The sequence below is a fragment of the Mirounga leonina genome, unplaced genomic scaffold (genome assembly GCF_011800145.1).
Source record: "Mirounga leonina isolate KUSES-001 unplaced genomic scaffold, KU_Mleo_1.0 Mir_129, whole genome shotgun sequence".
NCBI classification, from domain to species: Eukaryota; Metazoa; Chordata; class Mammalia; order Carnivora; family Phocidae; genus Mirounga; species Mirounga leonina.
Window position 1 is genome coordinate 72,111,301 of NW_023270323.1, and position 25,170 is coordinate 72,136,470.

The window sequence follows — 25,170 nt, forward strand, 5'->3', positions numbered from 1 at the left end:
TACACAGTTAACTAGGGGAAGACCAGGTACTACAGATTCTACGCGATCCCTCCCCCCTTCTTTTGAATATTGCTTCCAACTTGCTTGCTAAGGGATAATGACAATAATTGAGTTATATTCTTGACTTCTGGTTCCATTTGAATGTCTTTTTAAAAATTTTAATTCCAGTGTAATTAACATATGGCGTTATATTAGTTTCAGGTATATAATATAGTGATTCAACAATTCTTTATATTACTCAGTGCTCATCATGATAACTGTACTCTTAATCCCCTTCACCTATTTCACCCCTCCCCCTCCCCACCTCTTCTCTGGTAACCATCAGTTTGTTCTTTATAGTTAAGAGTCTGATTTTTGGCTTGTCTTTTTTTGTTTGTTTGTTTTGCTTCTTAAATTCCACATATGAGTAAAATCATATGACATTTGTTTTTCTCTGACTGGCTTATTTTGCTTAGCATAATACACTCTAGCTCCATCCATGTTGTTGCAAATGGCAAGATTTCATTCTCTTTTATGGCTGAGTAATATCCCATTGTGTATATATACCACATCTTCTTTATCCTTTCATGAATTGATAAACACTTACATTGCTTCTATAATTTGGTTATTGTAAATAATGCTGCAAGAAACATAGGGATGCTCATATCCCCTTGAATTAGTGTTTTCATATTTTTCGGGTAAATACCCAACAGTGCGATTACTGGATCATAGGATAGTTTTATTTTTAATTTTTCAAAGAACCTCTATACTGTCTTTTTGCAGTGGCTGCCCCACTTTGTATTCCCACCAACAGTGCTTGAGGGTTCCTTTTTCTCCACATCCTCACCAGCACTTGTTGTTTCTTGTGTTTTTGATTTTAGCCATTCTGACAGGTGTGAGGTGATATCTCATTGTGGTTTTGATTTGCATTTCCCTGATGATTAGTTATGTTGAGCATCTTTTCGTGTGTTTATTGGTCATCTGGATATCTTCTTTTTTTTAAAGATTGTATTTATTTATTTATTTGAGAGAGAGAGCGAGGAAGTGAGCACACAGGCAGGGGCAGGGGCAGAGGGAAAGGGAGAAGCAGTCTCTCTGATGAGCACAGAACCTCAGCTGAGCACAGAGCCTGATTCAGGACTTGATCCCAGGACCCTGAGATCATGACCTGAGCTGAAGTCAGACGCTTAACCAACTAAGCCACCCAGGTGCCCCTGGATGTCTTTTTCAGAGGAATGTCTGTTCATGTCTTCTGCCCATTGTTTAATTGGATTATTTGGTTTTCTAGTGTTGAGTTGTATAAGTTCTTTATATATTTTGGATACTAACCCTTTATTGGATATATCATTTGCAAATATCTTCTCCCATTCACTAGGTTGTCTCTTAGTTTTGTTGGTTCTTTCCTTTGCTGTGAAGAAGCTTTTAATTTTGATTTAATCCCATCCCAATAGTTTATTTTTACTTTTGTTTCCCTTGCCTCAGGAGACATATCTAGAAAAATGTTACAATGGCCGATGTCAGAGAAATTACTGTGTTCTCTTCCAGGATTTTCATGGTTTCAGGTCTCACATTTAGGTCCTTAACCCATTTTGAGTTTATTTTTGTATATGGTGTAAGAAAGTGGTCCAGTTTCATTCTTTTGCATGTTGCTGTCCTGTTTTCCCAACACCATTTGTTTAAGAGACTGTCTTTTTCCCATTTTTTTTAACCCCCAGGATGAAGAAACTTCTTTGACCTGGAGAAACTTAAAAGCTGGCTTGATAGATGAGGCCTATGTGAGTTGAGTAGGATCTAAAGAAATGCACAATGAGTATCTAAAGGCTTGGGAGCTTGTGGGGCATAAGCTCCCACTCCTTTAGAAAAAAGTCCATCTGACTTAGAGGATTTAGGTGGCTGGCTTAACTGAGATCTTTAAATGGTTTGGACTTGGATTGCAGGAGGGACAGATGAGCTCCCAGACAGGGAAAGTTGTAGTAGGAAAGAGCTCTTGGCAGGGATGAGAGTGAGGAATGCAGTGGTCATTTATTACTGTTAAAATAGAAAATAAATGCTATGTAATTTCAAAATACATAAATTGGACTGATCTATTTTGAATGTTACTAAATTAAAAGAATATGATAGATTTATCTATATTAAATGCTTATTTAATTCTAGACTAAATATAAACTTATTCTCCCACTGTTGAAAGAGCTCTGGCCAATGATACAGGTGGAATTTCCAGCTAGGTATGAGAACAATATAGTGCAAAGAGCAATGGACCTTCAGTTGGCATTGAAGAAAAGCTGGAGGACACCTGGGGTGTGTAATTTACACACCTCATTTAATTGATTACTTATCTGTCAAATATTTGACTGCACCTGGCACAGGGGACACAAAGAGGAACAAGATGGAGGCCTTTCTCTGAGACTGTCTTAGTCAAGCAGGGTAGAGAGACTCATAAACAGACCAATGTAATTTCAAGTGCATGACGGGAAAACCCACACTTGCCCCTATGTTTCTCCTTTCTGCTGATACCACTACCACACCCGCAACACTTCTGATGCCAGATGTGGGGGTTTTCCCCACCAAACTGGGTGCCTTACAATTTCACTTCATTCTGACACTGTCTATCTGGAGAGCGTCAGATCCCACAGGCTAAAAGTGTCAGATCCCGTAAGACCTCTCCCACTTCAGACACCAGTCCCAAGTCTAACTGGTCACCTGTGCTTCTGAATCATGAGCTATAAATCAGAGATTCTCACTACCCCCTCCTTGGGTCCAGTTAATTTGCTAAAGGGGCTCATGGAACTCAGGAAAAACAGTTTACCCACTGTTTATGTTTATTATTAAAGGCTATGATAAAGGATACAGATGAACATCCAAATGGAAGAGATGCATAGGACAAGGTAAGTGGGAAGGGCACGGAGCTCCCGTGCTTTCTCCCGGCATGCCGCTCACCCCACACCTCCACGTGTTCTCCAGCTTGGAAGCTCTCCCAGTCCCATCCTTTTGGGATTTTTATGGAGGCTTCATCACACAGGTATGATTGATTATTAACGTCTATTTCCAGCCCTTCTCCCCTTGCTGGAGAATGGGAGTGGGGCTTCTAATCATGGCTTGGTCTTGTTGGTGACCAGCCCCCATCCAGGAGCCCACCAAGAGTCACCTCATTTGAACAAAAGACACTCCTATCACTCAAGAAATTCCAAGGGATTTAGGAATTACAAAGGTTTTAGGAACTCTGTGCCAGGAATGGGGAACAGAGACCAATGCATACATTTTCTGTGATCTCACAAAGTGGGTTGTCAGCAATATGAAGGGTATATTATGGGAATATAACCTCCTCTAATGCTCCCATCATTCAGTTCCATGCAGGTAAATGTTACCATCCCCATTTTACAGATGAGGAAGTCTAGGCTCAGAGAGAGCTGGGAACCATCCAAGGCCACTTTGGCAGTCAGTCACAACTGGGAACTAACACTGAACACAGCAGGGACTCATTTGAACCCTCACGAAAGGCATGGATTCAGGCCTAGGTAGGTAATTGGCAAGCCAAGATAGCTCAAGCATGTCATTTCCCCCTGTGTAGCCAGAGGAGCTGAGATGTTATACTATATAAGACTCCTTCCATTGCTGACATGGGGATGACTTGCCTGTCCTCTTCAGATTTGACCTCCATTTAACACTGCTACTAGGGAGACATAAGGATCAACCCTCATACTATACAGACAGTTTCTCTCTGCTCAAACACCTGGTAGGTATGTCTCATAAATTGCCTCGTGGAACGTGCAAAGACAGTTGCCTTTGGTGAGGGGTCCAGTCCAGGCTCATTCATTTTCTTGCCTTGCTCTACTGTTACGTATATTGGAGATAAAAATCCCTGATTCTGGAAGTTTAAACTTTTTATGAATTAAAGCTTTATAACCTAATGTTTCTCTTTTCTACATTCTGTCCTTTTTTTTAGCTAAAGGTTTGCCCTTCTTGGGAGCTTTTGTTTTAGAATGTGGTATCTTTGAGCCTTGAGAAATGGGGCTTTTTTATGAAATAGCAGAATATGCCACAGGGGGCTCAGGCCAATGGATCAGACTTTTCTCTTAGGACTCAGGTTGTAATTGGGGGTATAAAGTAATTGTAATAAGGTGTCAGAAAATATTTCACAAATAAGTACAACAAACTTAACCCACTGAATTACAGAAAGTTTAAATCAGATCCCTGAAATGACACGAATTCTGTGTTCTAGCTGAGAGCTAAACTTGTGCAAATCTTTGCATGAAGGCGGTCCCAACTGGCAGGAACTTGAAACATAACGAAATCCTGCCCTAACCAAGAAATACAACAGGCTGCTTATTGGGACCATTTGAAAAGAGACTATGTAATCATTTTCTGATCTCTCTGATACATATTTCTACAAATAACACTAGGAACAAATGAAAACTGTTTTATGGTTCATAAGGAATCAACTCCATGAAACATGAGTTTCAGATGGGGCTGGCGTACACATGTCTGAATCCCTGTAGAATCTTTAAAAATAAGCATACACTTCCCTGGGATTATCAGAGGCCTCTGATCTGCTCTGTGTTTTGTGCCCCTTCCTTTCTCCATCCACTCATAGAAGACAAAGATGGCCAAAGAAAATCGAGCCAATTCCGCATTCTTACCCTTATTCCTTCTCTCTGATTAAACATATTTTGCTAAGTATGCCCCTCTCCTTTTTCGGTTTGGCCAGGATGGACCTGAAATGAAAATGCCAACTCATTTGAAAGGGAAAGTAGGGCCGTAAATGGTAGTGTGGTGTTGTGGAAAGGATGGGAGTGGCTTTGCATTTGTGCCTGCCCTAAAATCTTGGTTCTTTTGCCTTCTCATCGTGGGGTCCTTTGCATGTCACAGAGTATGTCTGTGCCTCCATTTCCACATCTGCTCATTGGGAAAGATAAAAACTAGTTGGTAGGGTTGATGTGAGAATTAGAGTGTTGTGAACCATATAATCATGAGTTATTTTTTTCAGTTGTCCCATTCTGAAAGTTCAGAGGGTTATCTATAGTAAAAAATGGTGGAATGAGGGGGCAAGAGGCAGAAATGTTGGAAAATGGGCACATAGTAGGATTAAACTTCCTGGCCCTCTTGTGACTAGAGATGACATGGGGTTGTGAGTGAAAGAGACCTATATACCCTCTGGGCTGGAATATTCAATTGTTATGTAAGACCCCCACTATGTTCTCTTACTCTGAGGTGGGAGCTGCTCCATTAGCCTGGTCTCCAGGGTGGCCCTGTTGAGCAAAACCCTCTGCTGATTCTTGATGAATATGCAGTGTGATAAAAAAATGTGTCTTTGTTGCTTTAATAGTTTGATGTTGGTGGTTATTGGAGCAAAACCTAGCTTATTCTGACTGATAAGGTCCCTCTTCGGATTACTGATTTTTTCTTTTGTGAAATTCACACATCTTCACAGTAAGACCATAGTCATCATCTTTCAAGTTTCTGCTTCAAAATTATACAGTTACTATTTGGAACAGTAGCATCTGATTTGGCAGTGACATGCCCAAGAGAGCCCTTCTTCACAGCAACATCTCTTTTATTATTTGGTTTCCACAATGTTGACTTTTTGGCCAGTACCAGCTCCAGAGAGGCCAGTCAGGGTTCTCTGAAAAAACACCATATTCTGACTTCACTTGTTACTGACTCTTAGCTTCGTATCTCTGGTCTGAATCTCTTCCTTGAACTGCAGATTTGGTTTCCAACTGCTGTTTGATGACTCTGCTTGGATATTAGCCATTTCACACCTAGGTTGCTCAAGTACTATTGATTGTTTCCCAATTTGTATCCCACCTATTCTGCACTTGCTCCCTGCTATAATTCAAATGAAATCTCAATTCCTAACATTGGCCTATAAGACCATGATGGCTTCTTTCATTCCTTCCTCCTCCATCCCTCCAACTTGTGTCCATGCACCAGGTCACACTGACTTTGTTCCTGGTCCTTAGATACAGCTATTTCCCTCCAGCCTCTGACTCTCTGCACTTGCTGGTCCCTCTGCTTGGATCCTCTGCAGCAATCTTCTTCTCATTCCTAAGTTTCCTTTAGGTAGGTCTTCTTGACTGCCTCAAGTAATACCCTTGCCGATACTAAGCTAGGAAATGATCTTACATATTTGATTAAATATTTACTCTCTGCCTCCTCATCCCCCCTTAGGATGTAAGCTGAATGAGGGCAAAGACTCTCTGTTCGCTTTACTCTATACCCCCAAGGCCTATAATAGTGCTTTCCTAGAACACAGAAAGCACTAAGTAAATATTGATGGTGTAGGCTTGAGTAGGCATGGGAGTGGAGCTATGTTGAAATTATGCATGTTTATGTCCCTTTCCCCTATGAGCTCTTAAAGGCAAGAGCTATCTATTGTCTGAAGCATAGTAGAGTTCAGTGAGTTTAATCAATGACTATTCAGTCAATTAAAGAAATGCCTGTTAGTCACTGAGCTATGGATTGGGCATGAAATGAATTTCATCTCTGCCTCCCTCCCAGACTCTAAGGACCCAATCAGTTTGTAGTGTCCTTCAAAGTGCCAGGCACTGTGACAAGCACTTTCCCTCAGTTCATTCTCACGCTTGCTCTGTGATACCCCATGGTATGCTTTCCCAAACATTTCCTGCTCCTTCTCTTCCAAGAACATGGTATCATACCTGATGGATGGGGCCCTGTGACTAGTTTAGGCCAACAAACTTCGAGCTAGAGTGACATGTGCCATTTCTGGGGCAGGGCACTTGATTGTCATTGAGAGGCCCTCCTGAGCTCATGTTCCCTCTGGCATGGCCACCAGAAATGTCTGAGAAGGAGGCTGCCCTGTCAGCCTGGTTTCCTGAATGATAGGAAGAACAAAGCTTCCTCACTTACCCTTAATGGACATGTTATGTGATCAAGAAATACCCTTTGTTAGTTCAGGATGTGGAGAATTGGGGACTTTTTGTTACTACAGCATAACCTAACACATTCTGACTGAGAGATGAAGTACAATGATCTCATTTTATAGATGAGATACTCCATAATCAGAGAGGTGACTTGCCCAGGGTCATTCAGCTAGCAAGTGGGCACCCAGACCATACTATTTTTAATGGATATATAATTTAACCTGTACAAACTTTACTAATTGATTTTTCAAGATATATCATGTATTTTTAGTATCTCTACATCAATCTGAATCTGACTCAAAGCCCCCATTTCATGTGCTGGTGGAAAACTCAGTCTCACTTGGTCATTTTTGTGTCTCTGCTTTTTCTTCCCTAGACTTTTAAGAGTAGCCCAGGTGTCATCTCTGGAACACACAGCTTTGGGAGATCTAGTTGACCTCATGGTTACCCCTAATGCACTGCATGGTCCCTACACACCTGGAGGTTTTATTGATTCAGTGGCATACTTAGATGTAGGAATCAGCTCAGTCTTGGGTACACCTGTGTCTAGAGATCTGCATCCCTCAAAGGTCCTGCTACCTTTCCTAGGACTGGGAAGGAGGCTCTTTACATTCTCACTACCCTGGGCATCTTAGATCTCTGGTCTCCTCCCTCCTTCTCTCCCTGACTGACTCCTTTCCATCTTTTTTTTCCTTCCCACCTTCCTTCCTTCTTTCCCCAATTATTTGTTGAGTGCCTACTATAAGCAGGCACTAACCTTTTTGTTGGGGACAGAGAGGTGAAACAGAAAACTCCTGCCATCAGGATGCTCAGTGGCAGAGAATCATAGAGAGATAGACAACAAATAAAAGCAATGAGTTATATGGCAGCTTAGCAGAGTTTGGAGCTACAGAGAAAGCAAAGTAGGGGAAAGGGTGGGTGGTACTGGGAAGAGGTCAGGGTGAGCCTTGAATTTTTCCCAGAGGGAAAACAAATGATAAAACAAACTGGTGGCTATCTGAAAGCAGAGAATCCCTGGCAGAGGGAAATGGACCCACCACTGCTGAGGGTGAAACAGCCTGCCTGGTGTTCAGAGAACAGCAGGGACCTGGAGTGGAGATGAGACAGATGGCGCTGGGGCAGATCAAGCCTCACCTTTTGTTTGGAGTGAGATGGAAGCCACATGAGATGAATCTGACTGATGAATGGTGTAATCTGAATTTCATTCTAAAAGGCAGGTAGGTGGGTTATTTGTTTTTTGGGTATTAAGTTTGTGTTGGTGGGAATGCAGGCTTGTACAGCCACTCTGGAAAACAGTATGGAGTGGGGCGCCTGGGTGGCTCAGATGGTTAAGCATCTGCCTTCGGCTCAGGTCATGATTCCAGCGTCCTGGGATTGAGCCCCACGTCAGGCTCCTGGCTCAGCGGGGAGCCTGCTTCTCCCCCTCCCTCTGCCTCTCTCCCTGCTCATGCTCTCTCTCTCTCTGTATCTCTGTGTCTCAAATAAATAAATAAAATCTTAAAAAAAAAAAAACAGTATGGAGGTTCCTCAAGATGTTAAAAATAGAGCTACCCTATGACCCAGCAATTGCACTACTAGGTATTTACCCCAAGATAGAGATGTTAAAAATAGAGCTACCCTATGACCTAGCAATTGCACTACTAGGTATTTACCCCAAGATAGAGATGTAGTGAAAAGAAGGGGCACATGTACCCTAATGTTCATAGCAGCAATGTCCACAATAGCCAAACTGTGGAAGGAGCTAAGATATCCTTCAAGAGATGAATGGATAAAGAAAATGTGGTACATATATATACAATGGAATATTATTCAGTCATCAGAAAGGATGAGCACCTACCATTTGCATCAACATGAGTGGAACTGGAGGGAATCATGCTAAGTGAAATAAGTCAAGCGGAGAAAGACAATTATCATATGGTTTCACTCATATGTAGAACATAAGAAATAGCACAGAAGATCATAGGGGAAAGGAGGGAAAACTGAATAGGAAGAAATCGGTGAGGGAGATAAACCATGAGAGACTCTGGACTCCGGGAAACAAATTGAGGGTTACAGAAAGGGAGGGGTTTGGGGGGATGGGGTAACCGGGTGATGGGTATTAAGGAGGGCACGTGTTGTGATGAGCACTGGGTGTTATATGCAACTAATCAATCACTGAACATTACATCAAAAACTAATGATGTATTGTAGTTGGCTAATTGAACATAATAAAAAAATATATAAGGCAGGTGGGGAGTGCAAAGGGCAAGAGCTGAAGCAAGAAGACCACTCAGAACGCTATTTCAATAATAGTTTCTTTCCAGTATTGGGGCTCATCCTTTCTCTGTCCCTCCATTTAGGCAGCACCCCCACCTCTTCAAATGTGCTTCTTCCTCCTCTTCCTCACTCAGGGAAGGCTAGCTGCACTTAATTGGATGAAGACACTTCCCTGGAAAACAGAAGGACCTCAGTACCTGCAAGCACTTCTGAACTGGTCTGGCCCCTGAAATTAGGGGACACAGAGGCTCAACTGATCTTGGAGGGGAGGGAAAAATGCAGAGACCAAAACAGAAGTAGTGCCATTCTTTTGGAATATTTCCCCACAGAAGCAGCAAAGTGCTATCATCTCAATAAATATCCTGCCCCATAGACCTTAAGTGTTAACAGCTGCTCACAGTAGGTCAGGGTACCTGAGACAGAAGAAGGAGAGAGAGGTCAGGAAGAAAAAAGCATGGAAGTGTGCATATGTGTGTAGGTGGGAGGAATCTTCTAGCAATTAAGATAGAATTTCTGGGGATGGGCAGAGGTAAAGGCAAAGCCTTTCAGAGAGTGTTGCCAGATAAAATATAGAACATCCAGCTGAAGTTGCATTTTAGATCAACAGTGAATGATTATGTCACAGATATTAAACGGGACATACTCATACTAAAAATATTATTCATTGTTTTCTGAGATTCACATTTAACTGGCCATGCTGCATTTGTATTTGCTAAATCTTGCAACTCTGATCTCAGATGATTTTTGAATGTAGCCACGGTTGAGAAATGTAGCTTGATTCTCCAAAAATGTGTGTCCTCTGGACAAAGAAGTGGGGAAGGAGGAGTGTGGTGTCCTTGGGGGGAGGAACACTACGTGGACAATGGCAGGGTTGGCGATAGCCTGGCTCAATTTTGTGCAGAGAGAAGGAAAGAATTGCATTCATCATGTGAGCTCGCCTCGCCAAGTGCCTAGTGTGTAAAATGTGAGTGAGAACCATTGCTTTACTTCTTTCTTACCTTCTTTTCATCCTGGGGAAAGATATATTTGTCAATGATCAGGGCTAACATCAACAATGGTGTCATTTATTTGTTTTTACATTGCATTTTCAATTTAATTTGATAGTTGGGATGTAGTTATTTCACGAAAAAAATCCTCCCACTTTTTCCCCCCTGGGCCTTCAGATGGTGTATAATAAATTAAACACTCGCATAAGCCTTGTTGACACAAAAGGGAAGTTTTGGACTCAAAAGACCCCAAGCCGAGAAAATGAGACTTAAAATGAAGGGGGTGTCTCCCTCTCTGTTATCCCAGACAGGGTTTCCCAGGGCTATTCATTGTGGAGGGGTGCAAACAGCCCTATAGCAGCCTGGTCACGATTGTCCACCTACCAGGGAGCCCATGCCTATCACACGTTTCAGATGTTTCCTGTGTAGGACATTTCCTTTTAATACTTGACCTACACACGCATGTATGATGACTTTCATGTGTTATGTGTTCCAGCTTCATGGACTTTTCTTTGCTCCAGTGGTAACTGTTTTAATGGACTTTCTTTGGACTCATGAAAATACTCCGAGTTTGAAGGAAAGTCCTGAAGGGTCTGCCTCCTTAAATTTTTCATACTACTAGGAAATCGGGTTTTGTACATCTTCCACTTTGATCCACTTTGTCTGGGTAAAGATTTTTTGAAACCTTCCAGGTATGAGCCCCTGGACTTGGGAAGCAGCAGGGGATAGTGGGAAGAAAGTGGCACTTATATTTCACAGATAGGGATTAGAGTTCAGGTTTCTAAGGCACTTCCCTGGACACTACCTTGCTTCGGTATCCGCTGGGATGTCAGCCCTAATTCTAGTCCTCATAAGGCTGATGCTAATACTAGACCACTCCCAATGCGAGTACTTGTCCTAACTGATGCCAGTTCCAGTAGTGACAACAATTTCATTAGGGGTACCCATTCTACTACTGTGTATCAGTCAGAGTTCTCCAGAAAAGCAGAACCAATAGGATGTGTATATCCAGAGAAAATAATTTATTTTAAGGTATCGGCTCATGCAGTTATGGAGACTGTTAAATACTGAATCTGCAGGGTGGGCCAGCAGGCTGGGGTCCCAAGAGGGGCTGATGCTGCAGTTCAAGGTCAAAGGCCATCTGCTGGCGGAATTCCCTCTTGCCCAGGGGAAGGTCAGTCTTTGTTCTAGTTAGGCTTCACCTGGTTCGAAGGGACCCACAACATTATGAGGGGCATTCTGCGTTACTCAAAGTTCACTGATATAAATGTTAATCTCATCCCAAAACACCCTCACCTCTGGAGTGTTCCAGAATAGCATTTGACCAAATATCTGGGAACCATAACTCAGCCAAGTTGACACAAAATAGTAACATATTGGTACTGATACTAATATTAAAATATACTAATATTAAAATGCATCATATCAGGGTTCCACCAGAGAAACATAACCAGTAGGAAATGTCTGTCTATCATCTATCTATCTATCTATCTATCATCTATCTATCTATCTATCTATCTATCTATCTATCTATCTATCTTTCATCTATCTATCTGTATATGGATATATACATATATAGACAGAGAGAGAGATTTATTGCAAAGAACTGGCTTACACCATTGTGGAGGTGGGCCAGCCAAGTCTGAAGTCTCCAGGCAGACCATTGGGTAGTAGGTGCTGAGGCTCTCAGGCAGACGCCGATGCTCCAGTCTACAGGTGGAATTTCTTCTTCTTCTGGAAGTCTCAATTCTACTCTTAAGACCTCTCAATTGGCTGAATCAGGCCTGTCTGGGTTATTAGGATAATCTCCTTTACTTAAAGGCAATTGATTTATGGATGTTAATCACATCTACAAAACACCTTCAAGCAATATCTGAGTATTTGATTGATATATGGATACTGTAGCCTGGCCAAGTTGACACATAAACCTGACCATCACAAACATATGAAGCAGTAAGCACGTGACTTGGCGCGTAAATGTGTCCCGTCATTTCTAGGTAGGGTGGTGAGAGACTCAATGTATTAATCCTTATATTAAGAAGCTTGTGATATAGTAGAAAATGTATGGCTAGGGGCGCCTGGGTGACTCAGTCCGTTAAGCAGCTGCCTTCGGCTCAGGTCATGATCTCAGGGTCCTGAGATCGATCTCCATGTCAGGCTCGCTGCTCAGTAGGGAGTCTGCTTCTCCTTCTCCCTCTGACCCTCCCCCCGCTCATTCTATTTCTCTCTCTCTCTCAAATAAATAAATAAAAATCTTTAAAAAAAGGTATGACTAGACTCAAGTATTTATACAAGGTAATAAGCCAAACAACAACTTTTATTTAGTGAACCATTAGAAATGTTCCAGCCACTGTGTTAAGAGTTTCACATAGGCTTTTTTTGCATCTTATTTTCATACTCTGTGAGATAAATATTATTGTTTGTATTTTGCAGCAGAGGAAACTGAGTCTCTGAAAGTTTAAGTTATTTGCTCAACATCACACAGCTAACAAGTCCCAGAGCGAGGACGGCCACCTGGGTCAAACCAGCTGTCTCAGCCAAAAAGAAAGAAGTAAGTTTGGTGGAGGGAAGCAGAGCACGTGTTGGGTGGTGGGGTCGGAGACTGGGAGAGTCATGGGGGTGAGTGGTGTCCAGCCAGGGCTGTGGGGTGGGGAGGACAGGGTGGGGAGACCTGAGAGGGGAGGGCTGAGAGAGAGCAGGCGAGCCATAAAGAGGGAAAGCCCTGGGGAGAGGACACAGATGTGGGGCTTGGGGGTGCCCTCCACTGGGGGTGTGTGAGAGAGGAGACATGCACAGACATGGCAAGCCAGTGGATGCCATTAAACTCAGGACATCTTTGCGGTGAGCAGACTTCTCAGGGAAAAGCACTAAAGATGCTGAGTTTGGTTTCAGGGTTAACAATGTCCCTCCAAACCCCCACCCCTGAAGCATGAGTAGAACCAGGAGCCCAGGAGGCAGAAACCATTGGTGATATGGTCAATTAATGTTAATGGTAGTGGTGAGAAGAGGAAGAAGAGAAGGTAAGGGAGAAGGAGGGAGAATTCTGAGGTCACTTTCTTCACAGAGACTCTAATTTTTGTGGCTCATTTGTAGGAAAGTGAGCTTATGTGCCATGTTCCTTTAACTTTTTGGGACACGTTCTCATTGTTTTCTTAAGTCCTAAGCCATAAGGAAAATCACGGAAAAATGGAGGATTTGAATATCTGAAAGCAGCTAGTCCAACTTGGCTGGGGCATTTTTTTGGGTGCAAAATTTATAAAATGCCTTGAAAGTATTTTCCACGGCACATTCAGTGACTTCACTCAGCCTCGCTTGGACGGTCTATTTTGGTTTTGAGTTCATAAAGCCCCTCTCTCTCCCCCTCGTCTCCCTGCTCAGGTTCACGTCCAGATAAAACAGCTAACTCAAATATGGTGTAAAAATACAAGCCCCTTTTAGCCTGGCTTTTCATGCTGCGCCCCAAAGTGTGCCTGGGCGGTGAAAGTGAGAAGGGGCGGGTCCGGGGGAGGGTGTTTTTCCAGCGCGAGTTAGGAGGGCGGGCACCTTCTGGAGCTTGGAGGGAGAGCCACTGAGCCCTTGCTACAGTGGAACTCGCTCGGGGTGATGCCCGCATGCAGCGGTCGGTGGAGAGCTGGAAAAGCTGCCAAAGTCAGCAGCTGAAGTAAGTTGAGTAAATCAAGTTAAGAGGGAACGGGAAAAGATTTTGGAAAAGGAGAGAATACACGGGTCAAACCATTAACCAGACCTGCAGGGTTAAGATGATGAGATATAAATTGACTGGTATTTCCTGGGTTTAGGAAAGGAAGTCTGGATGGGATTTATATCTGGTCCTCTGGCTCTCCTGCTCTCTGGTACCTCCCTGCCCCACTGCCCGCCTGCCCAGTGGGCCTCAGGTGTGGGGCATTTAGAACAGGATGGGGAACACGCCAGAAAGCTCTGGGTTTTGCAGCTATAAATACATTTATCCAGTCCGTCATCCTCAATTAGGGCTGGAGTGCTCACAATACAGAGCTCTTCCCACAGGCTGTATGGAACACCACACAGGCCTCCCAAATCTCTCTTTTCTGGCTTTTTAAACCTTTTCTCTTCACATCCTGACAGATAGCTGTGGGACACAGCCCTGCCTCTTTTGCAACCATGACAGTCAGGAATAATGGCCCTGTGGGACTCGGGGAAAAGGGAATTGTGCCTCCATGCAAGTCCGGAGGTTGATTTGGTCTCCGGGCATCCTTCTCCCTCACTCGGCTCTGCTGGTTCAGATGTCATGGAGGAGCTGTGCCCCAGCCTGCGACTTCCGGAGGGGTGACCTGAAGGGTACTCTGTACCAACCTGTTGTTGTGTTACTGAACTTGCCAAGCATCCTGTGAGACAGCTAGTGGTCATTTGTTCCATCTGACAGATACGAAAAATGAGGCTCAGAGTGCTTCGGTGGGCTCACCCACGACCACACAAGCCACGTGCAGCAGATGCAGGACTGTGAGGTTAAATCGATGATCTCATTTTACAGATAAAGAAACTGAGGCTTAGAGAGACTAGCAAAGTCACACGAGGACACACAGTGAGTGGCAGAGCTAGATCTTAAATACAGGTCTGTCTCACTCTGTGGCATCAATGATCTCACGTGCTCTGAAGTCATGTCCTCCCCACTGCTATCCCTATAAAGCCCCCCAGAAAATGCCTGGTGGGGGGCGCCTGGGTGGCTCAGTCGGTTGAGCGACCGATTCTTGATTTCACTCAGGTCATGATCTCAGGGTTGTGCGATTGAGACCCATGTTGGGCTCCGTGCTGGCTGTGGAGCCGGCTTAGGATTCTCTCTCTGCCCCTTCCTCTGTCCCTCCCCCACTGCTTGTTTGTGCATGCTCTCTCTCTTTCTCTCAAAAAAAAAAAAAAAAAAAAAAGCCTGGTGGGACCTCGGGAATTGGGGAAGATGGCTGCTGCCTCCTCCCTCACACCCCACACATAGAATTGCTCTAGGATCTACTTCTCACAATCATTCTATCTGTGTATTCATCCATCCATCCTTCCTTCCATCCATCCTTCCACTCAAATAATCGCCCAGTGCTCCTTGTGTCAGGACCTGATCGGGGTGCTGGGGACACACCTGTGAATAAGCTCCAAACTTGGGAATCATCCTCGATCCCCATTTTTCCTTATTCTCAGGATCTCCATGCCTGGTTGACTGGTGATCCTGTCAGCTTCACCTCCAGCCTGGAAGCCATTCCTTCTCTCCTTTCCATGGCCTCATCCTATCCTAAGACCCCGTCTTTTCAGAGATTGCTTCCTGTTTGTTTCCTGTGTCCACTAGTCCATTCCTCACACAGCAGCCAAAATGAGTTTTTAGAAAGCTAGATCAGATCACTTCACTCCCCTGCCTCAAATCTCCCAGTGGCTTTTCATGGCATTTGGAAAAAAGACAAACTCCTTACCACAGTGGGTAAGACCTTTCATAATCTGGCCCCCATCAATCTCTGACCTTGTCTCCTACCATTGCCTCTCATCCTTTCCCTCCTCCAGCTCCAACCACACTAGCTTTACTTCTGTTCTTCCCACACCCCAAGGTCACCCCTGCTTCCGAGCTTTGGCCCACTATCCCCCTGCCTGGAAGGCAATGTCCGGGGGCTGGCTCCTTCCCATCAGTCCTGTCTCAGCTGCAGCGTTGACTCCTTCTCAAAGTGTTTTTTGGCACCCCACCTAAAAAAGCCACCTTATCTTTCTCTGCTATCACCTATTACTCACTAGTAATATTTGTAATTTGTTTATTTTCTTTCTCCACCATTAGCATGCAATCCCATGAGTCTCTCTTCTCCACTCTTGTGTTCTTAACACTTAGACCAACGCTTGCACGAAGTAGGCACTCAGCAAATGTTTGTTGAACAAATAATATGGATAGATATGATCCCTGCCTTTATGGAGCTTACAGTCTGGTGGTGGGGGGGATGAAAACGTTTAAGTGTATATTGGTATTTCCAGATGCCTGATGGATCCCATGATTTCAGACCCTCTCCCTAATTCTGATGACTGTGCTCAGCAGCTGCCCTCTATCTCTATGCTCCATGCTGGCCACGTGCCCTTTGTCCACACTTCAGGGGAGAGAGACAACAAATGTTTTGGTTGGTCTGTTATAGGGAAAGACTTATAGGGATGATAAAATTTTAGAATGGAGACTTCAGTTATCCCTGTTCTGTAGCACACTGAAGACCTGAACCTTGTGTCTTTTGTGAGTGTGCATCTCAGAGTTCCAGTTCTGCCCTCTGGAGTCTAACAGGCTGTGTTCGGTGTCTTTCCCATTTTGAACTAAGATTTTGGAATATCCAGTCAAGTGTAGAGAAGAATATAAAATTGCCTGAAGTCCCAAACATTAGTTATAAAAGCTATTAATACCTCAGCGCTTTCCCTTCCTGTATTTTGGGTACACAATATCTAAATCCATCCACCTCTATCTGTTCATCCAGGAATTTTCACAAACTTGGGGCCATGGAGTAAGCTTCAAGCGGCACGTCTGCAGAATAGGGAGGATCCGTGAGAAGGGACAGACGCGCACTATGGGTGCGCAGGCTCCCGTGAAACCTGTGAGCTGCCATGAGTAGGGGGGCTTTAGTGCTGAGGACAATGGGAAGGCACTGGAGAATTTTTTTTCCCAAAGATTTATTTATTTTAGAGAGAAAGAGAAAGAGCAGGAAGAGCAGAAGGAGAGGGAGAGAGAGTCCCAAGCAGATGCCGTGCTGAGTGTAGAGCCCGAGCTTGATCCCATGACCCTGAGATCACCACCCGACCTGAAACCGAGAGTCAGACATTTAACTGACTGAGCTATCCAGGTGCCCCCCGGCCTGGGAGAATTTTGAGAAAGGGAGGACCATGATGCGCATCATGCTTTGGACAGCTGACTCCTGTATGGAGCATACAGGAGTATGCTCCATACATGCTCCAGCTGTCAGCTGGCAGACAGGAAATTGGGAGGCTGTGTTAGTGACCCAGGTATGAGATGGGGGCGTGCAGACCAGGGGGACATATGGGAGTGGCAGAGTGTTGAGGACTTGCCACTGGCTTGGATACTGGGATGTGGAAGGAAGGGAGGGATTCTTGTATGGCGAGGCTTTCATGTTGCTCTCGGTATCCTAACTATTTTAAGAATGGCATCTGATTAAAGACACATTCAAAGACATCAGAAGGGGTTTATAAACCTAACAGACAAGGCTAGAAACTGAGCTGCAATAGCATGATATATTGCCATGATTAATTGCTTTCATAAGAAGAGATGATGACTGTTTGATCTCTTCATCTCAAGGAGGGGGAGGTGCCCAGGTGTCAGTGAGTTTCCTTCTGTCCAAACAAGAATGATTAACTTCAATTATGGCTGCCTTTGGAAAACTGTGCAGGTCTTTTAGCGTGTTTTAAAGTATTTCATTTAGACATTTTGGAAAAACATACATCTCTATTCATAGCAATGGTTACTGTTCTGATTTATAAGTTCTGCTCCACTGTAAATCATTCAAGATTCAAAAATTAAATTTTATGGCATAACACTTTGATGGCTCTATGCCTGTGCAAAGGGCAGGAGGAATGCAATTTTTCTTACTACAAATTATGGTTGGACCTCTTTTCGTTATGTCTTTTTCTTTTTTTTAAATAGAGCGGATGGTTCAAGTCCCATATATAGAGAGAGCAGTACACTAATGCTCTGTTAAGAAAAACATTCAAAATTTGACTTTTAAAAAATGGCATGCTTTTCATCATTAGTTCAATCTTATTTAGTTTTAGAATTATGTATCCTAAGCATGCTAAAAATTTAATATAAATTCCCGCGTCCAAAGCACAGATGGATACCTGTGGACCTTGGCCATTTAATTGCCTTAGGTGCAAACATGAATTATTCAGTTATACGTACATGAGCAGGAAGGGCTCTTCATACAAATGTGCTTGCTTTTTCTGACTTTGCTCGATTCCGTTTCATGTATTTTTCCCCCATCTCCTAGGAGGATGGGATTAGTTTGGTTTCTTCATTTGGGGGATGGAAGGAAGCCACGTCTATTGAGTGACCACTGTGTTCCAGGGCCTGGGGGCTCTAATGTGTTTTCTTAAATCTTCCCTACAATCCTTCGTACTCCTAGTTTTGCAGATGATAAAACAGAACCAAAGAAGATCACACAAAGCCTAAATTTATGGAGTTAGGATTCGAACTCGGAGCCCTTTGGGGCCACCCTGTACTATTTCCTCTTCACCACCGGGAAAAAGAAAACGGGTCCTTGTGGCCTGTGTTCTCACACTCAGCTAGAGACAACAGATGTTCCTGCTTATTGGCTTGACACGTAATATGTGATGATTCTTCCCTTTGAAGAGCTTTAGTGTTATTTATTATCCAAGTAGTTATAAGAAAGAAAAGGAAAACTGGAAAAAAAAAAGTGATTTCATAAGGATTCCTGGAGCAAATTCTGGACACCTTGCTCGTTGCTGGGGAAGGGCTCCCAGGGGTGAGTCAAATGGGTTTGGAACAGTCCCTGCTTCCAGGAGCCTGTCAGAGGAAGCACTGAGTGCAGAGAAAATGCAGTGATTCTGTGACAGGGGCTGGGGGCATGGAGAAGGTGGCCGACCATGCTGCGAGGACGTGGGGAGGGAGGCCTTATGGAGGCTGTGGCCTTTGGACTGGGCTTTGCAGATAAGTAATATTCAGAGAGGCAGACCAGAGAAGACAGGATTTCTGGCTCAGGACCAGCCTGAGATTGGTTGGTTTGCCCCTTAGTGTTTGGGGTGGAGGGGGGGCATGTGTTTATCTGTTCCCTTATTTACAGCCTTTGTTCCAGGAAGAAGATTCTGGCAGGTCCTTGTCTCAGAACAGAAGGCAGCTCAGAGCCTGGGGACTGGGCTTGGGGTTCTGTCCTGGGGGTACATGGGTGTCTGGAGAAGTAGATTCACCTGGTGGACACTGAGGTGAGCCACAAGGGGAGCCTGAGACCCAGTAAATGTTTCCAGTTTACCCCAGTCCTGGGCATATGTAGCTTGTTTTGCTGTAGCTTAGAACAACCGTTAGATCTGTTGTGAGGAAAGATTTATATAAATCTCCATTCTGTGTTGATACAAGTGGAAATATTTTGCATGAAGATAATCATCATCACGACAGGCACCACACTGCTTTATGGTGTCCAGCAGTTCCAGCTGTGCACGTCTCATGCATCCATCAGTCACTTACAGTCGAGCACGGGTTTATGGGGGCTTCTCCCAGGCAGGCGCGTGTCCCTTCATTTATAACCCTCTTTGCTCTAGACAATATTTCTAGAGAGAATAAACATAAAACAAAGGGGGAAATTTAAGCCACAAGAAAAAAGTAAGGAAGGAGGATGGTACCATGAATGGGGTGGGAAAAGAAAGGACGTGCCTTCACAGTTCATGCTTTTGTGGGAGGGGAGGTTGCTGGTTCAGTACTACATCTCTGGCTGCCAATGACACCATTTCGTCTGGCTGGTTATTTGAAATGACACTTATCACGCTCAGTGAGAATGTTATTTTCCACGTACCTGTCTCATCATCCCTGCTGACTGGGAACCCTTTATGGGCATTCACTTTTGTACCCAGTGCCTTACACATTAGAGTGACTGAAAGAAACAAAGGACTGGCTAAATAATGAAGTGATTTTGACAACATAAATAGTATCAGTCCCATTTTACAGATGGATTAAGAGAAGAGATGGATCCAGATCAGGAGCAATGCCTTCGACTCCTATCCCAGTTCAGTGCTTCATCTTCTGGATCCTGATGTGGCTTTTTTTTTTTTGTCCTCGTGCAGCCTTTGCAAATTCTGTAAATGTCAAGGAATGAGGTGTTCCTCAGACCAGGCTGAGCAGCCCTTGGTACGTGGCTGCGTTTGGCTGAAATATGCATCATGGGACGAACGGCCCTTTGATATTTTCATTTCCTTTTTGGTGTTTCTTTTCTTAGAGCTGAGAAGTTGGTTTTTCTCAGCCTTTGTTCTTTTTCCATAAACACAGCATTGCCTAATCGCTTTCCACTCATGACCATCACACCAAATAGCAAATATCGAGAAGGGAATATCAATGAGTCTGTGAATCATGCGGCATTTATGCAGAATCTTCTAAGGGTGCACATCACGGAGTTCTGTAACTGATTAAGGCTCTGCCATGGCTATTATCTCTTCAGCCCAACTTGGGAACCTGCTTTGACTCCGACGACTAGAAACGCCCTTACACATTAAGTACCTGGACACAACAGCCTGCGGCAGCTGAAGTATTGCAAATACTCTCTGTTTCCAAGTTCGATTCTTCCAGGAAAATATCTGGACTCTGCGCTGATGAATCAAAAGTGACTTTCCATGAGCAGAAAACATGGTGGGACTTTTAACCTTTGCTTTATACATTCCAAGCAAGGAACATATCCATCTTTTCGTATTCTTAATGCAAAGGAAGTATTTATTTTATGAGGACTATTAAATGGGTTTCCTTTGCAACGTGCCTTCTAGAACACAGACCATGTATGTTACATAAAGCAGACATGCTTCCATCCCAGGGGAACCTCTGGTCTTCTTGCCTTTCTTCTCACCTCTCTGAGCTTTGATCTTGATGGAGAGATGCTTTTGCCTCTAGCTGGAAGATTCATAAATCTGAGGGGAGGAAGAGGCTGACTTCTTGGCTCTTCCCTCTCTTAGAGACTCATGTTCAATTTATCAAAGGCCTCGTCTCTACGAACACGCCTGTAACACCTCAACATCCTTGTAAGCTTTCTGTGAGCTTTTCCCCTCTGCCCTTTTGGTTTTTAAAGGCTGATGCAACTTCTGGTATGTGGGGGATTTGTGAGGTTAATGGGATACTTCTAGGAGGTTCAAGTTTCCGCCAGAGTGTCTAATGGTGAGGTAAGAGGAGGGTTTACTCTTGCCACAGGGGACACTTGAAGCTGAGATAGGACAGGATAGGTGTCTGTGCCTTCTACACTAGGAGATCTCTTTCCGACAGTTGTCCAACATAGCCCTATGACAAGGAACCCACAGACTCCTGGCTCTGGAAATTTACCACTGAGGTTCAAACACCTCTCACAAAGTCCACTGAAGCTTAGAGCCCTGGAATTAACAAAAAACAAGCTGATTTTTGCTGAACTTCCATTTTTCCAAGGGCCCTGGAATTAACAATAAACAAGCTTATTTTTGTTGAACTTCCATTTTTCCGAGGATATCAGTAAAACTCTCCTAAGTCAGGCATTGTGCAGAAACATTCCAGTTTTCTCCTCCCCCAAGTTTTACTGGACTTCCTCTTCTCCTAGGATATCAGGCCCATCCATCCCTTAGGCTGGCTTTAGTATCACCCTAATTCTGAATCAGGATGCTTTGGGTTTTGTGGAAGCACAGGTGTAGCAGGAGAGTTTTGAAGCCAGACAATTTTGGTCCAAGTTCTGACTTGTCATTTTCTAGTTTTGTAGTTTGAGTAAGTTACTTAATCCTCCAGTTTTCTTATCTAAAAAAGGGGTTAGTAACCTTAACTTTGCTGAATGGTTAAATGAGTTAGCACCTGAAAGCATCAACACAACAACCTGATGAATGCCACTTTTTGCTTCCTATGACATTTAAGAAAGGGATTGAATCTGAGGAAGGTCATCACCAAGTCTGTGTTTAGAACTATCACTCAGGCTACCATGTGAAGTGTGCATTGGAGGAGGTATTAGTTATCTATTGCTGTAACAAATGATCAGTCGGTGGGGTAAAACGGCATACATTATTGCCTCACAATTTCTGTGGGCCAGGTATCCAGACATGACTTAGATGGGTCCTCAGTGTCTCTCATGGGGCTACAATCAAAATGTTGGCTGGGGCTGAGGGCTCATCTGAAAGCTCAACTCAGTGAGGATCTGCTTCTAAGATCATGGAGCTATTGGCAGGATTTGATTGTTTCCAGGTTATTGGACTTCAGACCTCAGTTCCCTGCTGGGTTTCATCTGGAAGCCACACTCCGTTCTTCATCATATGTCTCTCCATGGGGCAGCTCAAATATGGCAACCTGTTTCAACAAAACCAGAAGGGTGGAAGTCCACTAGGAAGACAGAAGCCAGAGTCCTATGTAATCTATTCATGGAAGTGACAGCTCATCACATTTGCTGTGTTCTGTTGGTTAGGATCAAGACACTCAAGGAGATGAGGTTACACAAAGGGAAAGGATGTCACCAGGAGGTGAGGATCCTTGGAGGCCATCTTGGGGTCTAGGTCTCATAGAGGGCATCAGTTAGAGGTAGATAAATGAATGGTGGAAGAGTTTGAGTAGTTAGGTAAGGGATGGTGGCAAGAACTGGATGGTGATAGTCCAAGTAGATGGAGATACATATATTTGTCATCTATTTAGGAGACAGAAGAGATGGGAATGGTAAGTAGGGATAAATGTAGCTTCCAGGTTGCTGGCTTACTCAGCTGAAGATAAACGGTGGTGAGAATCTCTGAGAAGGGGGTGCCTGGGTGGCTCAGATGGTTAAGTGTCTGCCTTCGGCTCAGGTCATGATCCCAGAGTCCTGGGATCGAGTCCTGCATTGGACTCCCTGCTCAGTGCAGATCCTGCTTCTCCCTCTCCCTATGCCATTCCCTCTACTTGTGCTCTTCTGTCTATCTCTCTGTCAAATAAATAAATAAAATCTTAAAAAAAAAAAAAGAATCTCTGAGAAGGGGAACCAAGGAAGTCTTAGGGGCGCAAAAACAATGAGTTTAGTTTCGGTTGTGTGTTTTAGAGATTTCTGCTGTCATCTTTACTGTGGGGCTGGTCAGGCCAGGGCTCACTTCTGTCCCAGTAGAATTTTATGCAGAATCCTGTGGCATAAAATAATTAAAAATGTGGTTGCTCTGGTTGAATCTAGGATGGGGATGCATGGGAGTAAAGCCTGCTGAGGCTCCCCCTTACCTCTGCAGCAACTCTTTAGGTACCATATTAGTTTTGGGCTTGAATATCCTGACCTAGGGTTTTAGCCACTCCATAAATCCTTTCCTAATTAATAAGGGATATATATATATTTTAAGTAGTACACAGTAAGGGAGGGTACTGAAAATTCGTAAGGTCTTGTGTAATCAGCAAATATTGAGAATTTGTGTAATATAACAGCCTTTTCTCTTTTCTCTATAGAACCCCATGGCAAATATGTCTAAATTTATGTGACTTTGTCTCTACTCTTCATTAGTCTTGACCTGAAGGAGACCATAGCTGCCTGGAAAGGAGATTTAAAACTATAGCCTTTACTTTCTGGATCCTGACTGTAGTTCCCCAATCCAGCTTTATCATTAGTTCCTGGATTAACCTTTTGTATCAAGACTCTAAACTCTTCATGTGGCTCTGATAGGTAGAAATTATTTCCCTCTTATTATTTTGGTGTGTCAATCAGTTATTGCTACATAAGAAACAACACAAAATCTTCATGCCATACAAAATAAGCATTGGTTTAACTTGCATATCTACAGGTCAGCTGGGGTTTGGTGACCTAGACTGGGTTTGGCTCACTGGTACTAAGCTACAGGTTAAGATAAGGTCTGCTCCATGAATCTCATCCTCCTCGAATCAGTGAGCCAAACAGAGTATATTTTCCTCATTGTGATGCTAGGGATATATGAAGGCACACCATATTACTTAAGCTCATTTCAAGTGTTTGCTTGTATTCCATCTGCTAACATCCCACTAACCAAAGAAAGTCAAGTGTCTAAGACCAACGTTATGGGCAGGAAAGTATACTCCCACAGACACTTGAGGGAGGGTGTGAATATCTTTGAACAATAACCTAGCAATCAGTCTTTACAATTAGTAAATTATATAAAGAACATGAAAATCCTTGACAATGTTGGATATGTATGTAGTAAATATTTGATAAATATTTGTCCTCATTCTCCTTCCTCCCTCCTCTCCCTTCACCTGTTTCTTTCATCCACTCCCCGACCTGAGGCTTGGTCGTTTTGCCCATAACTGACCAGTATCAGCAAAAGGCAGTGCTCTATCAGCAGCTCATACAAGTGTGAGGCTATCATTAGATTGTGAACAGTTCCCCAAATGGAGAGAAAGAATTTTAGAGAATCAACCCAAGGAACCAGAACTCGGTTTTGAGCTTGCACTCTGATTACACTGTGTTCTATCTTGGTGTCATTAGTAACAATTTAAGTGGATAAGCAGAACCAGGAGGAGGTATATATTAAGAGACTCATTGTAGGGGGTTCACTTACATGATTGTGGGGACTGGCTAGGTAGATGTGAAGTCTGTAGTGCGGGTGGGCTGGGCAGGCTGGAGTTCTCAGGCAGGAGCTGACACTGAAGTCAACAAGCTGAACTTCTGACTTAGGGAAGCCTCAGCTCAGCATTTAAGACCTTTCCACTGACTGATTCAGGCCAGGCCAGACTATCTGGGATAATCTCTCTTCACTTCAAGGCGACTGATTATGGACCCTAATCACATCACAAAATACCTTCTGAGCAACATCTACATTTGTGTTTGATGGAATAACTATCCTAGATGTGCTGACACATCAAAGACTATCACACTGAGTAAAATTGACAGACCTCTGGTTCCTTATCTGTGAAAGTGAAGATGATGGTATCTACTTCCTAGAGTTACCAAGGATTAATTAATTCATCTCATAGAATTACCACTTCCTTTCTTGTTCCCCTCCTCCATCACTTCCTGCTTTTCTTCAAGCTTTGCTGCGAAGACAAAACTGTCCATCTCTCCTGAACTCATGTTTTTTAGTGGAGTGTAGGTAAGAATCTGACGTTGGACTTGACATACAAAAGGACTGGAACTCACCTTTATGCTAAAAGGTTCATTTTGCTTTTTACTAGCCTCCAAGTAAGTCCTAATTATTCAGTCTAGATGGGTCCAGAGGTTGCTGTAGATCTAAGTAAATGATGAATGTCACCACAGTCTGGTCAGTTCACTGACCCGGATTGCCACTGCCATAGACACATCTCATTATCAGTAATTCAAGTTGTTTCAGAAAGAGGGTGCTTCTGACCACCAGAAACCCACACAGACTGTGGGCGCAGAAGAGGCCCGGGCCAGGGGGTGAAGCACTGAGAGAGCAGAGGAGGCTATGGATGCCAGCATTTCTCCAGGGTG